The sequence below is a fragment of the Palaemon carinicauda genome, chromosome 12, assembly GCF_036898095.1.
Source record: "Palaemon carinicauda isolate YSFRI2023 chromosome 12, ASM3689809v2, whole genome shotgun sequence".
Taxonomy (NCBI): domain Eukaryota; kingdom Metazoa; phylum Arthropoda; class Malacostraca; order Decapoda; family Palaemonidae; genus Palaemon; species Palaemon carinicauda.
The window spans coordinates 12,441,707-12,446,683 of NC_090736.1; positions in this window are offsets into that span (position 1 = coordinate 12,441,707).

The window sequence follows — 4,977 nt, forward strand, 5'->3', positions numbered from 1 at the left end:
CTTGGCATTCCCCACACTTATATGTTCAATACTGGATTTATTGAGGTCAGCCTCTTCTTACTTATATTTCTGGCAACTCCTGTCAGTAGATTTATGATTCAAATTACAGTTTAAACACCTGGCCTTAAGTGTACACTCTCCATGGTAATGTTCAGAGCAAGTGCTATACATTTTTCATTTTTGCAGACTTTGGAAGGGTGTCCAAATTTGAAACAATTGAAACACTGAAGTGGCTTCTGTTGAAAAGGTCGAACTTTAATCCTTTAATTTTCAATCACAATGTGAAAAGGTACATCAGAATCCTAGAAAGTAAGGATAATCATGGATGTCCCAGGAACTGTTAATGGACACATGGCCCGTATTTCCTCTTCCGTAAATTCATGTGTCTCTATTAAAAACTACTCCCCTTTCATAACTAAAAATTAGGCGGGGTTTGACATCCAACTTTATATCCTTGCTATTTGTCTTTAAACTGGATAATATAGTGGATTGTGTATATGATTTGGCATGTATGAGAAAACTATTCTTTCCATACCAAGATATATCTCCATATTCATGCAAGATTTCCCAAAGCTGGTTTCTATGAACTCTTATCAAATGCTTTTTCAAGGTCTAGAAAGCGTGTGTGTTGTTCTTTGGTATATTCCATTTCTTCTCTAGGTATAACCTCTGTGGAGAAATCTGGTCCACTGTACCGTGACCTGGCCTAAAGTCATATTGACTTTCAGCTAGTCTAGTTTCCACAATGACTCTTATTCTCTTTTCTAATATTCTTTCGTAGATTTTATCTATGTGGCTCATTATTGATATGCCTCGATGGTTCGCACATTTGGTAAGATCACCTTTTTTAAAGAAAGAAAAGAAATGCCCATCTACCTGGAGTAATTCACGCGGTCCAAAGGCCCACATCCAGCCCCACATAGATGTGCTATCTTGGCTTCTTGATCATTTAGGAAGGACGCTGTAAATAGGGACTTTATCATAGAGAGTCAAGTTTTTTTTTATCAAGATTGAGAGAACGTTGTGTGTGAAATTAATAAGTATTCAGCTTTATCTCCAAGCTATATGTAATTTTCTCAAGATAAAGCTACTAGCAATTATGTAATCATTTATAGCTTACAGTTTGGGTATTAGCCTATGGAATAACTTGTGCTGCTTATGCACTCTGCTCGTGTATTTTTGAATGAGTAGGTCTTGCAAAGGTTTTGCTAGAATGTAAAAGTGATCTCATTTTACCTTGATACAACTTATTTTCGACTCAATTAACTAAACTCTGATTGTATTCAAAGTGCTATGGGGTCATCAGTATTTACTGTATCCATCATTGATTATCTATTATGCAAATTTAATACTTAAACTTTCGTTACTAATCAACCTTCCAACATCAACAGCTACTTTATTCTACAATTGCTACTATAAATCAACTAATAATGAATTAGGTTAGCAATATTTGCTAGAATATTAACGGTTATCAAATTACATTTAGGCAATGATACAATATTTTATAAGCTGTATCAAGAGTCTTCATATGACGTGGCTTTCCGCACAACCCTTAAAACAGAAATTATTTCCTTCTTTTCTCAGTGTCAGACTAGGCCAGGGGAAAACAACCCCCACAAGAAAAAAACAGTGAATGACAAATATATATATGTGTGTGCATTTGCGTTTGCTCACCATAGGGAGTGGTTAAGTTCTATCTCTCCTACCGATCGCCATGGCTTAAGAGCTTTAGACTTTGCCTCTGAATCAGGCTGTGAGCAAATCATAAATGAAGCTACTCATAGGTCTGGTATTTGCTTGGACCTCGTATACACTGACTCCCCTGGCGTTATAACTAATAAGGTTGGTTCTCCAGTCGGGACATCTGATCATGCCTTGATTTCATTAGTAGTGAAGACTGAGTAGCCTGTCCCTGATATATCATACTCTTGTAAAATTTATACGAAATCCCAAGCAGACTGGAATGGGATTTTGCATGATCTTTTGTGCTTGAATTGGTCACAATTATATAGCAGTGTAGATCCTGTTGTCCTTTTGAATGAGAATCTAGTCAACATAATTGATAGGCGTATCCCTTCTCGTGTGCTAAGGTATCGAGTGAAGGACAAACCGTGGTTCAATGATGATTGTAGACGTGCTTATTTGGAGAAGCAGGAGGCCTATCATCTTTGGAAGGGTAACAGATCAGATTTGACCTGGAATAACTATACTCAGCTTCGAGCTTTTGCTCAGAGAGTTTATGCCTCAACTGAAAAGGAGTACAATTTAACCATAAAAAAAAAAAAACCCTTTTTGGTACAACTCAGGAACATAAATGGTGGTCTACCCTTAAATCTGCACTCTTTGGTGTAGATGCAACAGTTCCTCCTTTACTTAAACCAGATGGCTCAGTCACTCACTGCCCAAAAGAAAAGGCAACCCTTTTGGCTGATGTTTTTGACAGTAAACAGAGTAATGAAAAACTTGAACTTCCTCATTCCTGTTTTCCTGAGGCTAAACTAACTAGTTTAGCTCTTCGATCTCCTGAGATTAAAGCTCTGTTGATGGACCTTGATGCTTATGGAAATGTAGACCCAAATGGTATTTCTCCTTTGTTTTTTATAAAGACAGCAGATTTCTTAGCTCCAAAGTTATCTGTTATTTTGCGCAAGTTAGCAAGAAGAGGAGCTTTTAGCACTTGTTGGAGAATTGGTAATGTCACTCCTCTATGTAAATGTGTTTGTGGTAGCTCACGTCCCACTGATTACCGCCCAATTTCCATAACTCCCATATTATCTAAAGTTTTTGAACGTCTTCTGGCAAAACGTCTTAATAGGTTTGCTGAAGGTAATCATCTACTCCCTAGTTTGCAATTTGGTTTTCGTAAAGGCCTTGGAGCATGTGATGCCCTTCTTACAATCTCCAATGCTGTACAGAAATCCCTCGATTGTGGACAGGAAGTTTGTATGATTGGCCTTGATTTAAGTGCTGCCTTTGACCGTGTTAATCATGAGGCCCTTGTTTTCAAACTTAAACAGTTTGGAGTGGGTGGGTCGTTTCTTAGCCTTATTATTGATTTTTTAAGTAATAGATCTCAAAGAGTTGTTATTGATGGGCACCATAGTGAGTATAGGAATGTGATATCCGGTGTTCCACAAGGTAGTGTTCTTGGCCCATTACTTTTCATACTATATACACATGACATGTGGTTTGGCTTAGAAAACAAGCTTGTTGCACATGCAGATGATGCTACTCTCTTTGCATCAATTCCATCCCCTGAATGTAGATATGGGGTTGGTGAATCCCTAAATAGAGATTTAGCTAAAATTAGAGCATGGTGCAAATTATGGGTTATGAAGTTGAATCCTAACAAAACTCAAAGTATGATTGTAAATAGGTGAAGGACGGTGGCTCCTCAATATCCGGTTCTCTGTATTGATAATGTTTCTTTAAATTTATATGACTCTTTTAAAATTTTAGGTGTGATTCTCGACAGCAAATTTACTTTTGAGAAACACATTAGGTCTGTGTCTTCTTCAATTGCACAAAAAATTGGCTTATTGAGAAAGTCTTACAAGATTTTCGGTGATCAATCTATTCTGAAAAAGTGTTTTAATTCTTTCATTCTACCTTGTTTTGAGTATTGTTCTCCTGTCTGGTGTTCAGCTGCTGATTCTCATCTTAATTTGTTGGACAGAAACTTACGGTCTATTAAATTTCTTATTCCTGATCTAGATATTAATCTTTGGCAACGTCGTTCAATTAGTTCATTATGCATGTTGCATAAGATTTTTCATAACTCTGACCATCCTTTACATTCAGATCTGCTTGGACAATTCCATCCTGTTCGTAATACTAGGCAGGCAGTTAATTCTAATAGCCAGGCCTTTTCCATCATGAGGCTCAATACTACACAGTATTCTAGAAGTTTTATTCCAGCTGTTACCAAGTTATGGAATGATCTTCCTAACCAGGTAGTTGAATCAGTAGAACTTCAAAAGTTCAAAGTTGGAGCAAATGTTTTTATGTTGACGAGGCTGACATGAGTCTTTCTATAGTTTATATGATTTATCTGTTTTTGACGTTGTTAATAGTTTATATAGGACATATCTGTTTTGACGCTTTTACTGTTTTTTAGAATAATATATTGTTAATTTATCCTCAGCATTTATTTATTTCCTTATTTCCTTTACTCACTGGGCTATTTTTCCCTGTTGGAGCCCTTGGGCTTATAGCATCTTGCTTTTCCAACTATGGTTGTAGCCTTGCTAGTAATAATAATAATAATAATAATAATAGTAATAATAATAGTCGAGACATAATACAACAGTATGAAATGAGGCAACTCGATTTGTATCATTTGTATGCATTCGCTGAAGTTGGAGAAGGCTCTGCCCATTTCATAGAAGTAGTAAAAAGAGTAAACATTTATCTGTTTTGTCATGGAGACACTAGAGGCATCTGACGAACTATTTGCCTCTAGTGTCATATGACTTTTTAATCTAACTGTACATATTTGTGAATTGTGTTTATACATTTAAGATTTTGAATTTGTGTGAATTACATGCATAGCTTTATTTCTTGATTGTGTGGGTTTTCTGATATTTAAGGATAGGAGAGGAAGAGGGAATAAAAATGGGTGTTAAATGGAGAGTTTAGTGAAGGAAACGGGGAGATTATTAGAGAAGAGGACGTGCAGACATATAAGATGGTTGAAGAGGTTAAGAATAAAGTGAGGGAAAAATTTGTGATGTGATTTAAATACAAGGAAGAAGATGAATAACAACCTGAGCGTGAATATTTTTAATGAAGCGAATGCAGAAAAGAGGTTAATGGGGAAATGGACTTTGTATGCTGGAACTGTAAGGAGTTTATTAACTTTGTTTTCTTTTATATTTAGACGACTGACTTTGTTTTGGTTAAATCGGTGGACATGGTAATGTCTAGCACTCTTGCCTATGCATTATCGCTTAGCCTGAAATTTGGTGGAGTCCCTAA